The 24,848-nt window shown below is 50.9% G+C and overlaps 3 pseudogenes; all 3 read right to left on the bottom strand.

The window, feature by feature from the left end:
- Positions 1-1,727: 1,727 nt before the first annotated feature.
- LOC116839610 (ubiquilin-1 pseudogene) lies at positions 1,728-3,524 on the bottom strand (annotated as a pseudogene).
- A 3,734-nt stretch (positions 3,525-7,258) lies between these two features.
- Positions 7,259-10,167, bottom strand: LOC116839611 (ubiquilin-1 pseudogene; annotated as a pseudogene).
- Positions 10,168-13,020: 2,853 nt separating this feature from the next.
- LOC116839612 (olfactory receptor 52B2-like) lies at positions 13,021-14,061 on the bottom strand (annotated as a pseudogene).
- Between the last annotated feature and the right edge of the window lie 10,787 nt (positions 14,062-24,848).

The raw sequence follows: 24,848 nt of genomic DNA, 5'->3' as shown, positions 1-24,848 counted from the left end.
CCCGACATGGGCTCTGGCAGGGGCATTTCTAACTGAGACGTGGCCAGATCTACCGGACATCCAGCCCAGTTGCCTGTGCCCAGGACAAGGCTGCACCGTAGGCAGTCTGCACATGCTGTCCTGCTGAGCGAGAGCTGGTTCTGAGCTTTGCAATGGCCGGAGCAGAGACTGTTGACAACACCTTGAGGTATTTGCTAGCACTGTTTATTGAACAAAGGAGGCCAAATCAGCGCATGGGCCGCTCCAACTGCAGGCACCCAGCAGGCAGTCAGAGCAGCTGCCTCCTCTCCCTGCGTCAGACTCTGTCTCTGCTGTAAACATTCCCTCTGTTCGTCACAAGGGAGACCCCAAAGCCAGAGTGCCCAGGCCTTAGCCACACTGGTCATGTGTTGCTAGCGCCAAGCGGGGACCCATGCAGGTGGCCTGAGCCCCGAGTGAACCCTCCGGTGCAGCTATTCATGACAAAGGGAGATTTAATGAGCTACAGACCAGACCCTCCACGACAGAGATCATTTTGCCTACCCAAGGCTGGAAGGAAACAGCAGGGAGAGGTTGGCTGGCTGCAGGGCCTGGGGAAGCGGGGAAGGGGGGGGAGGGCTGGGTACCAGGGCAGAGGGAGATGGGGGAAGAAGGTGCCCTATGGACTCCAGGGGGACTGCTGTGGGCCAAAGGTGGGATCACGAGGTCATGGGGCAGGAAGGAAAGGGGTGAGACCATGGGTGAAGGAGGAGATTCACTGGGGAGTCGGAGGTGAGATCAAGGCAGAAAGGCCAGGGAGAGAGGAAAGGGGGCTGGATAGCCTGAGGTCCTGTTCACACTATCGAACCCACCCTGGGCGGGAGGGACCAGAGCGCAGTATGACAGGTCCCCATCAGGCCAATCGACCTCAGTGCACCAGGCAGCCCCGAGCCGTGTCCCCAGCTCCTAGGGGACCTTTGGCATCAGCCAAGAACAGCCACCTGGCTGCCAAGCCCGAGCCAGAGTTTAATCCAGTCCAGGGCCTGTATTGGGCCTTGGACCCTGACAGGGGCTGCAACACAAGAGAGTCTGTGAATTATTATCTGGGGAGGGGTCCCCACACCCAGCAGGGAAGGTCCCAAGCCCCGGGCCGAGTGCAGGTTCCCTGGCTCTTGCTGCTGCCATCCAGCAGAGGAGGGACCCTCAGGCAAACCCTCAACCCCCCGCCCACCCGGCCAATGGAGCTGACATAACCCCAGAGGTTTCTCCATTCACTGTGTGGATTAGGTGACTCGGGAGAGTTGGGTCAAATTCCTGGCCCTGCCACAGACTTTCTGGATGTGCCGGGTCAAGTCACTTAGCATACATCTATACAGGGATAAAAGCCCCAGGGCACAGCCATAGCTGGTCAGGATCAGCTGACTCAGGCTTGCAGGGTTTGGACTGCAGGGCTAAAAACTGCTGTGTAGACATTCAGTCTTGGGCTGGGGCCTGCGCTCTGGGACCCTCCACCCTCAATTTCCCTCTGTAACATGGCAAGAAAACCATCCCCTCCCCCGTGCCTGTCCTGTCTCTTCAGATCAGAAGCTCTTTGGGGCAGGGACTGACTCGTGTGTCACATGCCGCGCCTAGCACAACAGGCAGGTACTGTATGGAACACGTGCAGGGAGGGAGCACTTTGGAAGCAAGCCGCTGCACGCTACCTTAATATGCACCAAGCTGTTTTTAGTATGTAACAAGACAGAATTACAACAGGCAAAATGAACATGTTACAATATCTTGCTTGGCTGGGACTTTGTTAGCATCTCAATGGCTGCATTGATTTCCCCTTCTGTGTCAATCAGAGCCTGTAAATTTGCTTCCTGGTCCTGGAAGCCCATTGTTCTGAGCTGCTCCATTTGTCGCTCAAATCTGACATCTGGCCTCTGCTGATCCACGCACTCTTGGCCTTCAGTTTCATCCTTGTCTGATGCTAGACTGACGTCCTCCTCGGACTCGCTACTGGGAACGGACCCTTCCATGCTTTCCAGCTCCAGTTCCACGTCCCGGTCCCCCAGCCCTAGGATAAAATCTGGGACCTCAGCTGAAAGTGTCTGCAAGCCCAGCTGAATCTGTAACAAAGCCTGCATGGCTCTAGGGCTGGTCAGTAAGGGGGCGATTTCAGCGCTCTCCAACTCCGGAGGGACCTGGTGTGTCCTTTCATCTTGAGGCCGAGAACATCCATCATTGGAGAGGTGGGTATTGTTCAGCAGCATCTGTGCTGGGCCGTTAGGATTGGACAACACACTCTCCATGTTCTGCATAAACTCTGGGTTTCTTGTTAGCTGCTGAACCATACTCTGAATTCCTCCTGTGTTGGCAAACCCAGGGCCTGCTCCAGGCCCAAAATTTAGTACAATAAAGTTCTGCCCTGTGCTATGACTGGTACAATTGCTATGGTTATTCACAATATCACCGGCTCTGTTCGTCCGAGCAGCCCAAGGGTTTGGTAAAGGGTCTCTGTTTTCTATCCGGGCTGGCAGACTGGCCCCACCCAAGGGTGGGTTATTCTCTAATGATGCAGATGGGTTGCTCCCAAACTGGTCTTGCACGGCATTCATCATTGGTTCCTCTATCTCACTGTACAGCTGCTGCAGGGCATTGTATCCACCCGGGATGCTCTCCAGGTTGCTTAAGGCTCGGTCATGGTTCCTGATAATTTCTTGCAGCATTGCTGGGCTGCTGGAGACCTCAATCATTTCCCGGATGAAATCTGGGTTGCGGAGGATGTGATTAATCTCGGGGTTTTGGTCGGCCAGCTGCTGCATCTGCGGATTGGAGAGAAGGATATCCTGGACCAGGTCTGTGTTGGTGAGGATGTTCTGCACCAAGGGATTCTGTGCCACCTCACTCATCAAGTCCTGTATGGAACTGTCAGCCTCTGAGGCCTCGCTCATTAAATCTGACACCTCGGTTGGGTCCAGGCCCAGCACACTCATGCCTGTCACCCCGACGAGGAAGCCCAAGAGGAACGGGTTGCTGTTGATGGTGTTCAGATCCAGGTCTGAACTGATGATCTCAAACAAGAGGTTTTCCATGATCTGGGCCACTAACTCCCGGCTGGAGGCCACTAGCTCTTCCAAGCGCCCCTGCAGCTCAGACACGTTGGAGTATCTCAGGCCCAGGTGCTGCAGAGCGGGGCCCTGCCCCCAGGCAAGCAGGTTAGAAGTGCTGCTGTTTGCGGATGGCATCGGTGGGGTGGCAGCATTCGTCAGCTCAGCCGGGTGGTCCTGGGCCCTCTTTTGGGACCGGATGACAAGGTGGATGCTGAATCCACTGCGGACTCCGTGCTGGCTCAGTGTGTCCTGATCCTTTAGGATCTTCCCAGCAAATATTAGCACCAGCAGATCAGAGGGAGCCTTGAAGCGCTTGGCGACCTCCTCCTTAAATGCCCAGATGGTGCTGCTCTCTGCTACCTCAAACTGCTCCTTCTGCTTGAGGGTCTTCACCGTCACCTTGAGGACACCGCCAGACTCGGCGGTGATGGCTGCCTGGTTAGTGCTGGGGGCCCGTCGGCTTTCGGACATGGTGACCGGGATCCAGGAGCTCCGCGTTGGTCCTTCCTCAGGGAGCAGAGGCGCCAGGGGAAGGAGATGGGACGTGATAGAGGACAATTCCTTTTGGCTGATGTACGGCGGTGGTCGTTCTTGCTGCTATCGTTACGGGCTTCCGGGGTGGAGCGGTAGGAAAGGGGAAATTGGCCAGCTCTCCCTGTGGTACTGCTGGAAGCCAAAGCCAGAGCACACATACCAGCCAGATGTTGGCCTGCTCCTCTGTTCACTCACCACCTGGCGGGTTCTCTCATGGTCTTTCTGCTGCTGATGCCACCTGCCCATGCAGAATTTCCACCCTGCCTATCCCGGGGCATTGTGACATCACTGCTGACGTAACAGTAAGCAGACAAGGCATTGGTGGCTGGCACTTCCCTTGAAAACAGGCCTGAGATCACCATATCCTGGCCCATCCTTCCCTCTAGCACCATGCACACAGTGCCCCTGTACCCATGGCATCTGGGGGTTACCTTGCCTAGCACAGGGTTTCTCACAACAAATGTTTTGCTGGCCTCAATGTGTGGCCACCGTCTCTTGCTGGTGGTCTCACTGACACTTTTCCCTAAAATACTTCGTCAGCTTTAGGAAAAACAAATAAATAGCACCTAGGCACATCCAGATGATTGCAGTTATATAGGGTCTTTTTTTTTTTTTTTTTTGCAGACTCAATAATACAAATATTACCGTGAAAAGTGACATCTGTATGTTTGTTAATATCACTTTTCACAGCAAGTCCTGGCAAGTTAAGACCTGGATGGCAGGGGGGAAAGCAGCAGGGGCCAGGGAGCTTGGATGGGGGGTTCGCCACCACCACATGCTTGGATAGGTAGGTTGGTGCCCTGGACCAGCACCCACTGGAGCCCAGAGTTGGTGCCTGCAGTTGTGTAGTCAGGGCTGGGATCAGCTCCCACTGCCACACAGCCGGGGGTCAGCACCAAGAGCCAGCATTTGCTCCTGTGCGACCGGGGCCAAGGGTCGGTACCCAGGGTCGGTGCTTGGGGTCTGCAACCGCTGCCGCACAGCCAGGGCTAGGAGTCAGTGTTCTGGGCCAGCACCCGTCCGAGACTGAGGTTGGTGCCTGCTACCATGTGATATCAGCGCCCGTGGCCAGCACCCGCCGGAACCCAGAGTCGACATCCAGGAGTGGTGCCTGGGGTCAGCAGCGAGGGCTGGGGGTCAGAGCGTGCAGCGGGGGGTTGACTGCCACCGGGGTTTGGGACTGGCACTTAGGGTCTGGGCCTGCTGCTGCATGGTCAGGGCTAGGGTTCAGCATCCAGAGCCAGCACCTGCTGGAGCCCAAGGCCAGTGCCTGGGAGCTGCACCCAGGGCCGGAAGCCACTAGAGCTCAGCGTTGGCACCTGGGGCCAGCCCCAGGGTCAGTGACTAGGGCTGAGGGTTGGAGTGCATGGATGGGGGCCAGCAGCTGCCAGTGTGATTGGGGGTCAGTGCCACGTGGCCAGAACCACAGATCAGAGCCAGCTGCTATGCGGCCAGGGGCTGGAGTCTGACGCCCCATGGCTGGAGCCCTAGTCTGCAGTCAGGCTCTCTGAGTCCCCACCGCCCAACCACCCCAGGGCTGAAGTCCAAGCCTCACTAAGCCACTGGTCCCTCCTCCGGTAAAGAACTCACCTTGCTCCTGCAGTGTTGGGCTCACCTGGCTCCAAGTGCAGGGTAGGGCATCCAGGAGCAACAGGGAGGGCTTTGCCACCCGCCCCCCCCCACCACCACGGAGGGAGCTTTCCTGGCTGCAGGGAAACCCCCTTTTGGCCGCATTTGAGAAACGGTGGGCTAACACGGATTGTGAACCGTGCCCATGCCTGGCTTCCCCACATTATCCTCCTACCCGACTTTTCACCAGAGGCAGCCTTCTGGCCCGTTCCCTGCCAAGCTGCTCCCTCTGGGGAAAGTTCATCCCCTGGAGAACATCCTCTGCCCCACTCCCGCCACCGGGCAGCAGTGGGGCTGCAATGGCTCTGGTTCTTGATTGCAGGGCACCATCCACTCCCCGCCCCACCCACACACTGTTTCCCTGTGTCCCACTTCTCGCCAAGGGGCAGGTCATCTTCCCATGGGACATGCAGCTCTTCTCCTCACAGGGTCAGTACGTAGAGAGGGTGGCCCATGACAGTCTGTCTTCTCAGACACCCAGCTGGCCCTCCCCTCTCTCAGCTCTTCAGTGGGGAGGTTTGCTACCTCCCTTGGCCCTCTGCTCCTCCAGTGACAAGCAGCAGGACCCCGAAACACCTTCTGTTGGTCCCACTGCTCTAGTCCCTGAACGTTTAGAGGCACCTCCACCCCACAGTGCATGGTAGGTGATGCAATCCAATGGTCGCATTTTAAGTGATGGGACACAACGGAGGAATCCCTGGGTGGGCTCTCTGGCCTGGCCATGCAGACCGTCTGACTGGTCCCTTCTGGTCTGGTGTTTCTGGATCCTGCTCTCCCAGAACAAGAGGGAGGTTAGCTCAACTGCTCCTCCAGGAGGCAGAAGAGGTGATCTCCTCTGAGCCTACCTGCTGACGAAACAGGACAGAGAAGCCCAGCTGCCCTCCATCTGAATACCACCACCACCCTAGGCGTGGATACAAGGGGATATGGTTACTGGTGCAATGGGCTGCATTAATCCAGGGTGTAACTCCACTGATCTCAGGATGAATTGGTCACTGAGAACAACTCGTTCCTCAGATTTAACCCTTCTCCACCTGCAATTTGGCCACACACCAATCGTAACATTTCTGATTTTTTCCATCATTCGTGATTGTTAGACAAAGAGCATTTCTGAACATGTTTTGGCCTTAGACTTGTTTGCCAAATGTTTAGGTTAGATAGTCAAGGTTTGCTATTTGAGCACCTAAGCCATACGTATGGTTTCTTTTTCCTAATTGCATGACATCAGGTTAGGGCTTCCAACACTTCACCACTGATGAATACTGATATTTACACCAATAAAAACTTCTCCAAAAACATCCGTGTGAACAAATCACAAGTTCCCTAACGTGCGCTGAACAGTGAATGTAAAATCGCACAAACACTGCCAGCCACTGTGGTTAGAGCTTCACAACTATAGTCACAACTATTGGGCTGGGATCCAGAAGATCTGGCTCTATTCCAGGTCTCACACAGACGCCATGTGTAATTTTTGAGGAATCAATCTCTTTGTGCCTCAGTTTCCCCATCTACACCATGGGGATAATAACCTCAAAACACACACACACAAACTCCAGGCAGTGAGTCTCAGAGTCCGGGTCAACTGACTCCACCCGAATGTTTCCACTGCTATTGTTAGCCACACAGCATGAGTCCTACAAGCCTGAGTCAGTTGATTTGGGCTCAGGGACTTTTTTGCAGACATACCCTTAGCTAACAGGGGTGGTGTGAGGAGAAATTCTTAACTGCGTGTCAGTCAATCGAATACTACACTCATCCGGGCCAAGGTGGAGAGACAGAATATTTGCCCAGCTCTAAATAATATCTGCTACACAGAGATGTAGTGATGCTCATAATTAATTAACTCATTATCTCAAACTCCCTAGAGGACAGCTGCTAAGTAATAGTATGTTATCACAGGGCTGAAGCATGGAACATCTTTAGCAAAAGCTACTGACTTCCGGCCTCTGACAAGAAAATGACAGCTTCCCACAAAAAGGTGCACCATTACTGGCTTTTCTTTATAAGACCGAAATCCAAGTGAACATGTTATAAAGATGGTACTACGATGGGTGGGCTGGATGTTTCTGTCTTCCCACTGTTGCGCTGATATCTTCTCCAGTTGCTGTGTATGTTCCCATCGCGGTTCAAGGAGCCCACTGATTCCAGCTACTCCAGTTCTTCCTGAAATTTGATTTCTGGAGCTTGTAAGTTCTGAGGATTCGTCCCAGGAAGAACTTTCAGCATCCGCAGCATGTTCAGATGTTGGTGTCCCTGCTCAGACGCTGCCGGCGCTGCGTGTGACATTTCGCTGGGTGCAGGGCTCGGGCCAGTCGCACTTACAGAGCTCCCAGGATTTCCCAGTCCCCACAAACGGAGCGTAAACCATGGCAGAAGGACAGGGGCCTCTGCTGCCAACGTCTGCAGCCCCTGCTCAATCTGCAGCCAAGCCTGCATGGCTTTTGGGTTGGACATGGCCACTAACATCTCAGGGTTCTGGATCTGCTGAAAGAAATTTGGCAGCCCATGCGTCACTGGTTCTTGGTGCTGGGGGCTCTCCGCCGAGAAGGTGGCCTGTGCTGCCAGCTGAGCATTCTGTATCAGTGACAGCATCATGCACTTGGTGTAGGATGCGCACAAGTTCACAATCAACTGGGGGTTCTCGGTGATCTGCTGCACCAAGTTCTGAATCCCTCCTGTATTGAACATCCCCGGTCCCAGATTTGGCACCGAAGAGCTCTGCCCAAAAGGATTGGTGCTGCTGCTGGTAACACCGCTGTCCAGGTCCCCACAGGTGCTGTTGGTGCAGATGCTTGTGGCACTTTGGGATACGGAGGGAGGAGCCGACAGGTCTCTGTGATCTACGCAGGACGGCTGGCCACCCCCACCCACACCCTCCAAGTAGGGATTCCTCACCAGCATAGCAAAGGGAAGGTTTCCAAATTGCTCTTGGGTGGCGCTTAGCACTGGTTCCTGGGGCTCGGCATAGGCGCATCTCAAGGCATTGTCCCCGCCTGGGATGTTTTCCAAGTTGCTCAAGGCTCGGTCTTGACTCCTCATCTCCTGCATCATTTCTGGGTTGCGAACAATGTCCAGCATCTCCCTCATGATGTCCGCATTATTGAGGATGCGGCTGATCTCTGGGATTTGTTGGGCCAGCTGCTGCATCTGCGGGTGGGCCATGATCAGCTGCCTCATCAGATCAGGGTTGGAGAGCATGCTCTGGATAAATGGGTTCTCCACCTTCCGGGCCATCATCTCCGAGCTGGCCAGGAGCTGCAGTGGGCTCTGAAGTTCGGTGCTGGACACATTCACGCCCAGGCCTCGCCTGCTCAGATCAAAGGTGCTGCCGTGGGCGGGGGCGATGCTGGATGACGCTGGGGTGGGGGCAACGTTCCTGGCCATGTACACGTGTGGAAGCGGATTGTCCTGGGGTCTCTTCTGCGTCCTGATGACAAGGTGGACAGTGATCCCATCCTGGATCCCCCGCTGCCTGAGGGTGTCCTGGTCTTTCAAAATCCTCCCAACAAACACCAGCACCAGCTGGCTGGTCTGGCAGTTGAAGTGCTTGGAAATCTCCTCCTTGAACTGCTTGATAGTGCTGTTCTCTGGCACCACAAACTCCTCCTTCAGCTTGGGGGTTTTCACTGTGACTCGGATGATGCGGGGGTTGGCGGCGATGACTGGGCAGGCGATGGTTTTTCTCCGCTGTCAGCCATGCTTCGTGAGGCTCAGGGAGGGCCCAGGAGAGCTGAAGTGCAGGATGGGGCTGGGTTTCCTTAACTATGGTGATATCCTTAGTATTGTTCTTGCTGATGTGATCACAGATCTACGGGTGGGGGAGCATGAGAAGGGAACCGACCTCCCCCTGCCCTGTGTAATGCCAGAATCCAAGCCCCAATCATGCATACCAGCCCCCACCTCTTTACTCCCAGGGTACCAGCTCCCTCCTGCCCCTCCGGCTCCTCCAGCAGTTCACCGCACTGCCTGACGGCTGGGGCGACTGTGACATCACCGATGACGTCTTTGTGAGCAGTAATGTCATTGGTATCCCCAACCTCCCTGCTCCCCGAAATGGACAGACCCAAGAAAGATGCTGATCCATTGGAGCGGGCCCAGAGAAGAGTCACAGGAATGATTAAAGGATTAGAAATCCTGCCTGATAGTGACAGGCTCAAAGAGCCCAATCGGTTTAGTTAATGAAGGAAAAATTAAGGGGTCACTTGATCACAGTCTGTAAGTACCTATGCAGGGAACAAACATTTAACAATGGCCTCTTCACTCTAACCAAGAAAGATCTGACGTGATGCAATGCCTGAAAGTTGAAGCTAGACAAATTGAGACTTTTTAACAGGGAGGGTAATTAATCCTTGGAACAGTTTACAAGATTTGTGGTGGATTCTCCAGCACTGACCACTGTTCAGTCAAGACTGGATGTTTTTTCTAGCAGATCTGCTCTAGGAATTATTCTGGGGCAGTTCCCTGGCTTGTATGATGCAGAGGCTCAGACTGGATAAACACAATGTTCCCTTCTGGCCTTGGAATTAATGAATCTCTGAATAATGGGGATGTGTTGGATTTTCCTCTGCCTTGGTGAGGATCAGGAATAACTCCGCTGAAAGCAAGGACAGCGGTGCAGGGTCAGAATCAAAGCCCTGGCCCTGCTTCTCCTCTGCTCCGCACCTGCTGTCCTTCACGCTGCAGAATAAGGGCATGGCTGTGGCATGCGCGGCCTTGTTTCTTCTCCCTGCTTATGTCTAGCCTAGTTTGTAAGCTCCTTTGGGGCAGGGATCACATCTCCATTTGCTAGTTTGGGAGATCCCTGGTACAGGCCATTGGGCCCTAATGGAAACAAGATTAAGTAATAATACTGAGCTGTTCCATCAGTGGATCTCAAAGCACTCTACAAAGGACGTCAATATCATTAATGCCATTTTACAGATGGGGAAACTGAGGCACGGGGAGGTGACATGACTTGCCCAAAATTCTCCAGTGGCAGAGCTTGGCAATAGAACCCAGATCTCTTGAGTCTCACCCCATTTTCATAGCCTGCGTGGATGTCATCTAGGGTCTACATGCCATGCAGACACTTTGCCTTGGGGTTACAAGACTGGCCTAGGGTAAAAGGAAGGAACTGTTTTCTCTTGTTCTTCGGTGGTGCACAGCAGGAGTACGGGGTGGCTAACCTAGAGTCGGTATGTAATGGGGTCTGTAACTAACTCTCTGCCTCTCTCCTTCCTCCCAGAGTCAGAGGGACCTCCCCCACACTCCTACCAGAAGCTATTGCAAAAATGGGGAAAATTAAACAGGTTGTGAACTTCCAGTTCATTGAGGTACAGACCTGCTCCTGCCCTGCCTTTGCTCCACAACGTGGCTCCGCGCTCGCAGAGTAGGCAGCCGCTGGCTGGGACACACTACCCCTGCCAAGCCATGACCCCCCTTGATTCCACTGTGCCCCCAGAGGGGAGTCTATCTCCCCATCTCAGTGCAGTCTGCTCCTCAGTTTCCTCATTGGCAAAGTGACCTGGGTAAATTGATGGAGGGGATGGTATAATGAGATTGCCTACGGTGGCGTATGGCCCATCTGCAAGTGCTAGCAGCAAATGTCTCCAGTGCCCTTAAAAGATAAACATAATGCATTGGGAAGGGTTAACACGGCTTTTCAAAGGGAAATCTGCCTCGCCAAGCTATTGGATACTTTGAGGGAGTGAACAAGTATGTGGCCAAGGGAGATCCAGCAGCTATAGTGCACTTGGCCATTCAGAAACCCTTTGACAAGGTCCCTCACCAAAGGCTGTTCAGCAAAGTAACCTGTCACGGGGTAAGAGGGAAGGTCCTCTCATGGGTCGGTAACTGGTTAAAAGACAGAAAACAAAGGGTGCCGTAGGAAGAGGGTCTGCCACATAAGCCCTTGTATCAGAGGCCTGGCAGGAGGCCTGAAGCCTGAACTAAAGTAGCAGTCAAAACTCTGCTGATATGAAGCAAAGTCAGGTTGTGTGCAAGAGGCAGGCCCTGCTCCCAGAATTTGGCAGGTACAGGGCTGATATTCTTCTCTCTGCATGCTGCACTGGCTCTGTCCAGAGAGTCCGTACGAGCTCTGGCTAATGTTTGGTACCCAATTAACAACAAGTCAAAGTAGATATTAATGTTCTCTCTAGTGTAGGTACTTTGACTTTTAGCCATGAAAGCAATATGATGGTGTGCCTCAGTTTCCCTTCTCATACAGCCCATTAGGTCTGGAATGTCCTGTCTGCTGTGAAAAGTTCCACGACTGGTTACATGCCCTAGCTCTTGGTATTAGCAACAAACCAGTTGCAAAATTTAACATTAGCATTAACATCAAATTTCCCACAACCATACATTTACCAGCATTTTTCTCATGCCACACCTTTGCCTCAATACCTTTGGGGTTTTGGCATTTTAGGGTTAACTTGTGGCTTCCATTAGCAGGGAAAAGGTTTTTTCTTCCTCCCTGTTCTGGAGGGTCAAATTCTGAACTCTCTTGCTTAACAGAATCCATTGGCTAACTAGCTGTGTCCTCCCTGCTAACAGCTAAGGGCAAGTCTTTCTCCCCCACAGTCAATCAGGTAATTTGCATGAACACAGACAGTAGCTTGTTCAGTAGTTTCCAGATTCTTCACCATTACCAATTCCAAGGCTGGACTCTGTCTTAAAGAGACCATCCATTTTCACTAGCACATTAGACTCAAGATCCCTTTGTCCTTCCATTATCAACCTCTGCTTCCACATACAATCAAATCTCAAGGTCACTGAGAGACTACAAGACATACCCAAAATGTCTAGAGATGAGAGTTTCCGAGATTAGCAGAAGGCTAATCCCCGGGAGGAATCAGCACCTTATCCTCAGTGGCAAAACATGCCTTTAACACAAGGCAAGACACAGCTAATCACACTCACACCTTATATTCTCTCTCTCTCTCTGCCACAGTCAGGGGGACCAGAGATCACTTGCAAATGAGCGTCTCGCCCAGGCACCAGGCCACAGCACCCCTAATCTCTCTCCCACCCAGCCACCCCCTACAAAGCCACGAGTGTAGGGAAGAGACCGAGATCAGCCTGGGGAAGCCGGGCCCATCCATGCGAAATGAGCCATAAGGCAGCCAAACACAAGGTCTGTGGGACGCAGGCCTTGGCTGCAGAATGGAGGACCAGGGCTGCCCAGAGGATTCAGGGGCCTGAGGCAATGCAATTCTGGGGGCTGTTTCCATAAAAAAGTTGCAGTATTATCGAATACTATATTCTCATGGGGCCCCTGCAGGGCCTGGGGCAAATTGCCTCACTCCTCCCCGCCCCGGGTGGTCCTGTGGAGGACTGAGGTCGGCAGAGCTGTGACCCTGAGAATGGTTTAGGAGTCTGAGGAGGAAATAAACAAACCCAAGGTGGCACAGCAGGTCGGTGGCAGAAACAAAACTAGATCCACTGTCTCCCAATGTGCAGCTTTCTGTTACCATTAAGAGTCCAGCTCAGATGTAGCTTGTCACAGAAGAGCACACACCATGCTCTCTCGTAGGGTGATTTTACCTTTGTGCTTTCTTGTTTTGTTGTTTCCCTTCATCTTAGAACAAGACTCACTTGGTCTGGCTGCCTTCTGTGGCAGTGTGCAGTGATTTTGTAGCCATGTGTGTCCCAGGATATTAGAGAGACAAAGTGAGGAGGAGATATGTTTTATTGGACCAACTTCTGGTGACGAGGGAGACCAGATTTCCAGCTCATACACTGGAAGTACATAATTACAAAATCCCTATAGTTCAGAAGAAAACCTGCCTTTAATTTCCAAGTCCCAAAGCATTTACTGTTGCCTCCTTTAGCTCAGCAGGAAGTTTCTGCTGCAGCATCGATAAAACACATTGATCACCCGTTTCAGGATCTCTTTTGTTCTCACCCCATACACGATGGGGTTTAACATGGGGGGAATGAGCACATAGAGGTTGGCCAGGAGGTTGAGACTAAAACCTGGGACGATGTGCCCAAATCGGTGTGCAAAAGAGGAGAAAAAGGCTGGTGTGTAGAACATTAGTATGACACAGAGATGGGAGCCACAGGTGCGGAGAGACTTGAGCCGGGCATCCTTGGAGGGGACCCAGAAAACAGCCCTGATGATCAGTCCATAAGATACAGCAATAAGCACAGCATCCAAACCGATTACTAAAATAGCCATGGCTACGCCATACCAGATGTTGTGATGGTGTGATGTCGTCGCAGGCCAGCCAGGCTATGCCCATGTGCTCACAATAGGTGTGAGACAGGAGGTTGGTTCTGCAGAACTTCAGACGCTTCACGAGAAAGATGACGGGGAAGATTATACAGAAACTTCTCGTGACAACTGCCGGCCTCATCTTCTCAATCACAGACTTGGTTAGCGCAGCAGTGTATCTCAGGGGGTTGCAGATGGCAACGTACTGATCAAACGCCATGGGCAGCTGGATGGCCAACTCGACAATAAAAATGACATGGATGAAGAACATCTGGGTCAGGCAAGCAGCAAAAGAAATTTCCCCCGCTCTAAACCAGAATACAGCCAGCATCTTGGGCACCATAGTGGTAGATAACAGCAGATCAGCAGCGGACAGCATGGACAGGAAAAGATACACGGCCTCATGGAGGCTTTGTTCTGTTAGTATAATGAATATTATGAGAGAGTTCCCAAAAAGTGCCACAATGTACATCAGACAGAAGGGGTGGAGATCCAGACCTTAGACTCTTCCATGCCTGGGATGCTGGTCAAGATGTAGGTTACAGCTAGGACTGGAATACATTTGTTGACAGAATCATAGATATCATCAAAAACTCCATTGTGTGACAGCTGCCTGTCAGGTAGGACCATAAATTCAGAAACGTGGAACATCTCTATTCCAGAAGAGGGAAGATGGCTTGGATGGTTCTGGCCCCAGGTGAAGCAAGGTGCCCCGTCCTGGTGTTGCGGTCCACAGCAGAATCTCTCCTCCTCATGTTTGCTACAATTGCTCTCGGGGTTCAAGCAGTGACTGTGAAAGTGAGTTAAAGCAGCCACATGATTGGTTCTTCTGGCACTTACCCCGGTTTTACACTCACCAGTGGGGAGTCATGCCCAGTTTATAGTGGGGTGAGAGCAAACCCTGTTTCATTCACAGTCCTGCTGCTGGATGCTTCAGGCTCTGAGGCCTTGAACTGAACAACTCTCAAACCCACAAGTAAACTTATTCACAAGCAATTCCCATTGACATTTATGAAAATACCCACCCGAGTAAAATTGCAATTTTCTCAAGATTTGGTCCTAAATATGTGAAGCCAATCTCAGTTAAGGTCTGGTCTGTGCTACAGACCTATGCTGGGATAACTACATCGACCAGGTGTGTGAAAAATCCACCCCCCTGAGCTCTGTAGTTACACTGACTCAACCCCGCATATAGACCACACTATGTTGGTATAGAGCAGAGGTTCTTGCAACAATTTTTTGGATGGCCTCAGAGTGCAGCCACCAAATCTTGCTGGTGGTTGCACTGATACTTTTCCCTAAAATACTTGATTAACTTTAGGAAAAACAAACGAACAGCACATAGACACATCCACATCACTGCAAGTTATGTAGGAATTTTTTTAGCAGACTCAATAATAAAAATTTTAAAAGTGATATTTGTGTATTTGTTATTATCAATCGCTTTTCACAGGACACTTAGTAGGTATCTAGAAGCCTGTGAAAAGTGACACTTGCATGTTTGTTCATAGCACTTTTCTCAGCAAGCCCCAAGACAAACTGAGCCCTGGATGCAGGGAGGGATGGTTGGAGGTGGAGGCAGTTGGGGACATGGTGGCATGGATATGGGCTAGGGGAGACAGTTGGGCCCTAGGGTGATGGACAGGTGGATATGAAGCCAGGAAGGCTGTGGGGCCCAGGGGAGATGGAGAGGGGGGCATGAATGCGGGGCCAAGAGAGAGGGGGGTGGGGGGTGAGCCCCGCAGCTGCATGTCTGGAGCCGGGGGTTAGGGCCCACTGCCATGCGGCTAGAGGTGAGTGCCCTCAGCCAGAGCCCCGAGTTGGGGGCAGGAGCTGCACGGCTGGGGCAGGGAGTGTTAGGGGGCTTCTTCCTTCGCCCTCTCACTTCCCTGGTCCTTCTCGCATGAACAGAGAGCAGCAATACCCGAAGTCTGAAGGTGCAAACAATTCGATGTCTTTTGGAGTGAACTTTCAGCAAGCTTAAATCCAAGTTCCTTTTTCCTTATTTTCCAATGCCAATTTACTTCCTGTTTGCCCCTAGTTTATATAGTAATATTCTCAGCTATACCTTAACCAACCATTTTACTTTCATTACTTTACAATCATTTGCCTAACCAATCCCAACAGAGTGTAACATGATTAGCTAACTAATTATATCTCACCACCTTAATTAGTTTACACGCAGCAAACTTAATTATAAGCAGACAGAAACAATCACAGAACCAGACAGAGACCATGCAAATAAACAAACAAAACAATACAGAAGTGAGGATTTTACAGCTACATCTATACAGACGTAAGGGTTTTCCAGCTGTGTCTACTGATAAGTGAGTCCTTGCCAGACAGGATGCGATCAAACTAAGTTTCCTTTTACATCTTCTAGGCTCTTCCCTTTCTCTGGAGGTGATGGAATATCAGGACAGGATTGTTTTCCTAATAGCCCAATAGCACCTTATTTCAATGTGACTAGTTTGGAATGTGAGGATGTGACCGTTCACAGGATCGGTGCACACCAGGGATCAGTGGCTGCTGCCACATGCCTGGGGATCGCAGCCTGGGGCCAGTGCCTTCTGCTGCACACCTGGGGATCGGTGCACACTTGGGCCCTGGGATCGGCACACACCAGGGATCAGCGGCTGCTGCTGCATGCCCAGGGATCGCAGCCTGGGGCCAGTGCCTGCTGCTGCACACCCAAGGCTGGGGATCAGTGCCTGGGGCCAGCAGCCAGGACTAGGGGTTGGAGCATGCAGCTGGGGTTGGTGTCTGGGTCCAGGGGCGGCCATGGGGGTCAGTGCCTGGGGCCAGTGCCACGTAGCCAGAAGTGGGAATAGGAGCCTGCAGCCGTGTGGCCAGGAGTTGGAGCCTGAACTGAAGCCCCATGGTCGAATGCCAGGGCCCCATGTCCAGAGCTGGGGGTCAGCGTCCAAAACCCTGCAGGCAGAGCTGGGTGTTGGCACCTGAAGGCCCATGGCTGGAGCCATGGTCCACGCAGCCACTGAGTCCTGCCACTGGAGCCCACCTCCTGACCATGCCCGGGCAGCAGCCCAAGGCTCATTGTCACCGGCTTCCCCAGGTGGAGAACTCACCCTGCTCCTGCAACACTGTGCCCCCTGTCTCCAGGGGCCGCGCAGGGTGGTGCATCCAGGAGGAACAGGGAGGGAGGGGAGAGGGGCCGATGCTTTGCCTCTCCCATATCACCACTGAGGAAGCTGTTGTGGCTGCAGGAAAACCCCCCGGTGGCCACGTTTGCAGAACGTCAGCCCAGAGCATCTTTGAGAACTCACCACAGCGGCGCAGATGGGCCTCTGCAGCATTTCGAGCCGAGCCCTGCCCATAGCTCTGCCGCAGAGAACTACCGCTGCAGTAAGTGGGACATCAGTATCAAAGCAACTCTTATAATCAGCTGCTCCTGGGTCCTACAGTGCAGACATTCACAGCTAAGCTCCTTGAAACCAGCTGATTTCTACAAACCAGGACAGACCCAGTCCTGGGGTCCTTATGGAGTTAGTGGAAACGTTGCCTGAGTGAAGGCCTCGGGATTTCGGGTGTAGAATATTACAGGGTCTGAGTAGATTTACTCTGAACAGTCACATTAACCTAGAATGGCCCAGTCCAGAGCCCACCAAGTTCAACAGCAAGACCCCAGTGACGTCCGTGGGAGTGGATCAGGGTAACCCGGAGACCTCTTCCCAACACCCAACCTCAGCGCAGTCACAGGAGCGTATCTCAGTGTCCCGGCTCCCGTCCTACCCTGCAGTCAGAGTTACGCACCCCCATTCTAGCCAATCCCAGCTCAAACATTGCCTAGGTTTCATGTGTTTCCGTTCACCCCTTCACAGATTCAATCCATGCAAATGATTCACCAGGCTTCGGCTCCAGCTGGGGAGGAGGAATCTCTGCCTGTGATCAGGTCGGGGAGCTGCAGGCAGCACGAAATCCACATTGACCAGGGCTGAGGTACAGGGATATTTATACTGCTGCTCTGGGAATCCCAGAAGGACTCAGAGTCAGCACAGAGCCCCAGGGACCTGCCTCTGTGACTGGCTCAGGTGGTGAAGAGAAGCAGAGAATTAACCCTTTCCTCCTCTCACTTGTTTCATCTGATTATTTCTCCTTTTGTACGTTATTTAGAAAAGTCCTTGTGACACTGAGGCCCTGGCAAACAGTTCCCTGTTCTTTGCAAACAGCTCATACCTCAGGCCTGACAAACTCACTACATCACAGACAAGTCTTATGGAATATTAACCCATAAAAAGTAGCATGTAAGCTGTGTGCATGTCTGGGTAATAGTTAAGGAATAACATATTTTGATACTGACAGTGAGCTTTATGGACTCTGGAGTAGAAGTTAGTCCCCAAAGGGCAGTGTGTCTAGGTGATGGCCATTCCAGGAGGGCATCGACACTCCATCTTGGTTAGCTGGGGATGTTATGCCAGGACTCGGTTCTCCAGCTTGCTCCACCCCAAGATTATCAATGGAAAACCTCAGACACAACTGCAGACAATCAACACCACTTGGAGGTAAATAAAGCAGAACATTACAACAGACAGAATTGCTCTGTCTACAGGAGTCGAAAATAATAATAAATTCTTACCAGTACATGGACAGACTCCGGCCCCAGAAGAGGCCTCCCCCAGTCAGCCCATCTGCCCTCCCTGGCCTCCACTGCTCAGGCTTCGGGGTGATTTAAAAGGAACCAGGCGCCGGAGAGAAGAGTTACCAGAGTTAATGACCACACACATTTTGGAAGGGTGAGTGACCCCATGAATCTGGGTTTAAGCCAATCTCTGTTAGAGATAAGGATGGGATGCAGGGTGTGAGGGAAGATTATCCCATATCCCCCTCATGAGAGATTCTCACAGCTTCTTCTGAAGCATCTGGTTCTGGCCACTGCTGGAAACAGGCTACTGGGCTCGATGGACCTGGCTCTATCCAGTCTGGTGGTTCCCATGTTCCTCTACCAAGGTGCAAGTTGACCTACTGCACAGCCCCTATGTTCTGTGAGAATTTGACATTAACGACAAATGGAGCTGGAACTTTCCAAAAGGAGCTGCTGATTTGGGAGCCCCCTACCAACCTGGGACACACCTCAGCCAAGATTTCAAGAGGTGCTGAGCTCTCGCAGCTCCCACTCTCTGCCACTGGAGTGTCAGGTGCTCAGCAGCTGTGAAAAACCAGACCCTGGATGACACAAGCTCAGCATCCAAAGAGGAGTGGCGGATAGGGATGCCAACTTTCCGACTGCAGAGAACTGAACCCTTTGCCTTGCCCCTCCCCTCTCTCCAAGGTCCTGCCCCTGCTCCCTCCATCCCTGCTCCCTCTCTCTCGCTCTCCCCCACCCTTGCTCACTCACTCAGGGGTTGGAGGTGCTGGAGGAGGTGAGGGCTCTGGCTGAGGGTGCAGGATCCGGGGAGGGCCAAGAATGAAGGGTTGGAGTATGGGAGGGGTCTCTTGGCTGAGGTAGGGGGCTGGGGTGCAGGACAAGTTTTGGGTGCAGGCAGCACTTACCTCAGATGGCTCCTGGAAGCGTCCTGCATGTCCTTCTGGCTCCAGGCAGAGGTGCAGCCAGGAGGTGCTGCATGGTGCGTGCTGTCCCAGTCCAGAGGAGCCAAACTCACAGCTCCCATTGGCCACGATTCCGGCCAGTGGTAGCTGTGGGGCTGGCACTTGGGGTGAGAAGAATGCGGGGAGCCCCTGGCCACCCCCCGCCTGTGGCCAGACATGCTGGCTGCTTCTGGAAGACCTTCTGAGCCAGAGTAGGCAGGGAGCCTGCCTTAACCCCGCTGCACCACCATCCAGATTTTTAAAAGCCAAGTCACAGGTGCTGACCAGAGCCACCAGGTAGACTGTCCTGGTGGCTTCTGTCACTGAGGGGAGGAGGCAGAGAATTTCTCTTCTCAGCACAGACTTGATTGGCAGGAATAGTAAAGGGCACCAGGAGCGAAGGCGGCCATGGGCCTGTTTGACTCTGCCTCCATTACTGTCTGGGCGTCAGGGACCATAGGTCCTTTGGGTTGGTTTACAGGGCCCTTAGGTGCTAGAACTCAGCTCTGACAATGTTGGTTTTTCCTCCTTATTATGTTGTACGTGAGCCTATTTGAGTCTCACAGTTTTGCATGAATACTGTGTGTGCCTCAGTTTCCCTGTGTGCTGCACCAATGCCTACGTGGTGGGAATCAGAGTGTGAGACTTTTGCTCAGGCCCTCGGGGCCTGGTGAGGTGGCTCCAGCTGCCTGCACATAAGCGATGGCTGGTGCCCTTTGTCACCTGAGATGCAGGAGCGGGATGCAACCAGGTGACACTTTGCCCGGAAGTGAGACAGACCAGGAGAAGGAGCAATGGTTGTGTTGGAAGTCAGGCCACTGGAAGCTGGGCAATCTGTTGGGGAGGACTTGGAGGGAGAGGAGTCTGGACTTGAGTCCCCCCAAGATGGACTTTGCTGAAAGTCACTGATTTCTGTGCTAACAAGCTCTGTTCTGCATTCTGTTCCTTTGATAAATAAACCTTCTGTTTTACACGGTGGCTGAGAGTGACGGCTGACTGCGGAGTCGGGGTGCAGGGCCCTCTGGCTTCCCCACAAACTCCTCCTTCACCTTGGGGGTTTTCACCATGACTCGCATGATGCAGGGGTTGGCGGCGATGACTGGGCAGGCGATGGTGTTCTCTGCGCTGTCAGCCAGGCTTCGTGAGGCTCAGGGAGGGCCGAGGAGACCATTCACAGTCTTTGGTTGAGTCAGAGCTGATAGTGTCAAATTTGCAATGACTGAAGCTCAGCCAGTTTCTCTTTGAAGTCTGGTCCTGAAAGTTTTTTTGCTGCAGGATGCCACTTAAGGTTGCTATAAGGTGGCCAGGATTGAAGTGCTCATCCAGCAGGTTTTTGTATATTGCCATTCTGATATCTATTTGTGTCCATTTATCTTTTCCGTAGTGACTGTCCAGTTTGGCCGATGTACATAGCAGAGGGCATTGCTGGCCATTGATGGCGTATTTACATTGGGGACGTGCAAAGGTGAATGAACGCAGTGATGGTATGGCTGATCTGGTTAGGTTTTTAATAAGCCTTGACAGAGCCCTGTTTGGGATGATTTAGTTGGAACTGGTCCTGCTTTGAGCAGGGGTTGGACAAGAACCCTGAGGTCCTTCAACCGATATTCTATGATTCTTGATCTATGATCTGTGTATTATGAACTGCAATATCCAGTGGGTGGAAAAAACTGCTTAACTAGATGTTCCCAGTCTAATAGGGTTAGAGTTTAGACAGTGTGCTTAGATTTTTATTTATTTTGGTAACTAATCTGACTGTTTGCCTATCACTTAATATTACTAAAACTCCATTTAGTCAATGCATTTGTTTTACTTTCGTTGAAGTGTGGCAAAACTTCACTTTCCATTGATGAAGGGTGAAAGAATTAATATATTATAATTATTCTGAGTGCAGTGCTGGGAGCTGGGGGTCTTGGCTCTGGTGCCTTCCTGTGTGATGCTGATGGTTCTGTGAACAGTCATGCAACTAGCAGGTTGTGGGCTCCACATGGTTGTGCTGATGATAACAACAGTGGGAGGGTTTTTCTGCTGGTCACTAGCAAAGCATTGGAGGCACAGGGGCACAGCGGTCCGCTATCCCATCACAGATGTCATTCAGGGTCTCCATCTCCCTGCCATGCAGATACTTTTCCCTGGGTTACAGGACTGGCCAGGGAGAAAGGAAGGATCCTTTTCTTTTGTTCTTCAGTGATGTACATGGGAACAAGAGCAACTAACCTAGAGTGGTGTGTTACAGGGTCTGTAACTAACTCTCTCGCTCTCTCTCCTCCCAGACAGAGGGACCCCTCCACACACACCAGAAGCTACTGGAAAAAAGGGGAAAACTAAACAGTTTGTAACTTCCAGTTCATTGAGTAAAACTCAGTCGGGATGGTGGGTAGGGTAGGTTAGGGTACAAACCAGAAGCTACTGGAAAAATGTAGAAAATTAACAGGTTGTGAACTTACAGTTCCAGAGATACCACGATCGGGGAGGTCCAGGACAATTGGAAAAAGGCTATGTAGTCCCGTCTTTAAAAAGAGAAGGGAGAATCCGAGAACTACAGCCCAACTCAGTCCCTGGAAAAATCATGGAGCAGGTCCTCAAGGATCCATTTTGAAACACTTAGGAGAGAAGGTGATCAGGAATAGTACATGGATTCACCAAGGGCAAGTCATGCCGACCAACCTGATCCTACTATGATGAGATAACTGGCTCTGTGGATTTGGGAAAGTGGTGGATGAATATATCTTCAGAGTGGTAGTCTGTTAGCCTGTATCAGCAGAAAAGGATCCTTTTGGTCTTAGAGATAACCCTTTATTTGGGCATAAGCTTTCGTGGGCTAGAACCCACTTAATCAGATGCATGGATGGGAAAACACAGTAGCAGATATATTTATAGTAGTACAGAAAAGACTAACGAGACAATTTAATTATCAGCAGAATAGGGAGGAAAAATCACTTTGAAGTGTAATGAGGTGACCCATTTCAAACAGTTGACAAGAAGTGTGATAGTTGTAGGGAAAATTAGTAAGGCAAAATTAAGTTTTGTAATGACCCATCTGTGAGTTTGGATCACAGAAACCCCCTTGGGCTGCAACGATTTCCAAGACTACTTCTGCCCTGCCTTCCCTGTCTTCCCAGATTGGGATTCAGTGCCCTGCCTGGTTTGAGCCAGACCCGCTAGCCTGCAGCAAACCCTCCCAGGTCTGAACCACATCCCCTAATAGCTGTAGGTTAATTGAAAGCAGGTTAAGAAGTGTTCCTGTCTTACCACTCAGATGCTCAACTCCCAATTGGTCAAACCAAATAAATCATTTTTCCTGTAGAAAGCTTATACAGCAAAACTCATCAATTTTCACCCCTCGATAAACTGATAGAGAGAATGCAAAGCTGTTTGCACCCCCACGGCTATTAATACATACTCTGGGTTAATTAATAAAAAAGTGATTTATTAAATACAGAAAGTAGGATTAAGTGGTTCCAATAGTAAAGAAAGAACAAAGTGAATTACCAAGTAAAATAAAAAAAACACACAAGTCTAAAGAATAATAGAAAAAATGATAGAGAGTAAAATCTCACACCTCGAGAGTGTTTCAATAAAGCTTCTGTCACAGACTAGACACTTCCTAGTCTGGGCACACATCTCTTTCCCGTACATCCCCTTGTTCCCAGCTCAGGTGGCAGCTAGGGGATTCTCATGATGACACCTACCTCTTTGTTCGTTCCGCTACACACATTTCTACATCTTTTGCATTAAGGGCAGAATCCTTTACCTCCTCTCTGGGTCCCACTCCCTCTTCTCAATGGAAAAGCACCAGGTTAAAGATGGATTCCAGTTCAGGTGACATTGATCGACATCACTGTAAGACGTCATTACTCACTTGCCAGCACACAAATATAGGAAGACTTACAAGTAAAACAGGCCATCTACAGTCAATTGTCCTGGTTAATGGGAGATATTAAGATTCAAATCAACATTGAAGCCCAACTTTGCATACTCAATAAGACCTGAGAGATATTTTCATATTTCTACTTTCAGATAACGAATATGATACATTTTCAAATAGGATGAACCACGCAGTAAGACTATAAGCTTTGTAATGATACTACAAGAGACCATTTGGCATAAGCATATTTTAGTTACATATATTCACACTCATTGGGCCATACTTTCAATAACATCACATACATGAAACGGTCACACCAATCCACTCCCCGTCTTTATTCAGCCTAATTGATGGTGTCTGGTTGCAATTAATTCCAGTTCTGAGTTTCAAGTTTAGAGTCTGTTTTTGAAGCGATTTTTATTGAAGAATTGCCACATTATTAAGTTCTGTTATTGAATGACCAGGGAGGTTGAAGTGTTTGTCTACGTTTTTGAAATGTTGTAATTTCCTGATGTCAGATTTGTGTCATTATTCTCTTTGCGGTAGAGACTGTCCGGTTTTGTACCAGTTGCATGGTCAGAGGGACATTGCTGCGCACATGATGAGCATATATCAACATGGTAGATGTGCAGGTGAACGAGGCCCTGATGTTGTGGCTGATGTGGGTAGGATCTATGAATTGGTGTCCTTTTGAATAGATATGTGGACAGAGAGTTGGCACCACGGGGTTGGTTGCAAGGGTTTGGTTCTGGATTAGTAGTTTTGTTCTGTGAAAGTGTAGTTGCTGGTGAATATTTGCTTCATGTTGGGGGGCTGTTGTAAGATGAGGCCTGTCCTGTCTCCCAAGTCTGTGAGAGTGACGGGAGATTCGTCCTTCAGGATAGGTTGTAGATACCTGAATGATGTGCTGGAGAGGTTTTAATTGGGGGCTGTAGGTGACGGCTAGTGGCTAAGATATTTGACTTTGGAAGATACTTTTTAAATGGTTCCCACAGTGTTCTTCCCACCAAGTGAAAGAATATGGGCTGGATGAATGGACTATAAGGTGGATAGAAAAGCTGGCTGTCGATCGGTCGGGCTTCAAGTTAGAGATGAAGCGCTCCGTGCTAGTTGGCACAGCTATCAAGCGAGTGCCTAGCGGGTTGGTCCTGGGGCCATTTTTGTTCAAATTTTATTAATATCTGGATGATGAATGGATAGTGCACCCCTCTGAGTTTGCAAATAGCATTATAAGCGGGGGGAGAGGAAAGGTGGAGGTAGAGGTAGGGTCCAGAAGTGACCCTAGACAAATAGAAGATTAGCCAAAAGAAATATGACATGAGGTTTAACAAGACAAGAGTGCAGGTCCGCAGTTAGAATGGAAAGAACCCAGGCATTAACTACAGGCTGGGGACCACACTGGCTAAGTGGCAGTTCTGTAAGAAAAGGGCCCTGGGGATATACAGTGGATAAGAAGCTGGATACGCAATTCGCAGTATACCTTCTCCAAGAAGGCATAACAGCACAATTTCGGCTGCATGTAGGGCATATGCTAGAGATCGAGGGAATTGTATTATTCTCGCTCTGCAATTTATGACTACGTCGGAAAGGAACCTCTGGAGTACATGGTCAATTTGGGCCCCACTACAGCCACAGATGTGGGCAAATGAGAGAGTCTAGTAGAAAGCAAACGAGAAATGATTAGGAGGGCTGGTCACTGATATTACGAAAGGAGAAGGTGAGGGAAGTGGCTTTGTTTGTCTGCAGAAGAGAGAATGAAGGGGGCATTTGAAACAGTCTTCACTATCTGAAAGGAGGGTCCAAAGACGATGGACCTCGCTGTATCCAGTGAATGATAACTGACAGAACAAGGAGAATGGTCCAAGTTGAAGTGGGAGGGTCTAGGTGGATATTAGGAAAAACAATTTCACTAGAGTTGGTGTGAAGCACCTGAAATGGGTTAACCTGGGAGGTGGTAAAATCATCTATCCTTAGAGGTTTTAAGACAGGCGGTTTGACACAAAGCCTGGGCTGGGATATTTGTTTG

Source organism: Chelonoidis abingdonii, chromosome 1, assembly GCF_003597395.2.
Source record: "Chelonoidis abingdonii isolate Lonesome George chromosome 1, CheloAbing_2.0, whole genome shotgun sequence".
NCBI classification, from domain to species: Eukaryota; Metazoa; Chordata; order Testudines; family Testudinidae; genus Chelonoidis; species Chelonoidis abingdonii.
Note: the sequence above shows the minus strand (reverse complement) of the source record. Positions and strands in the feature narration are given on the sequence as shown.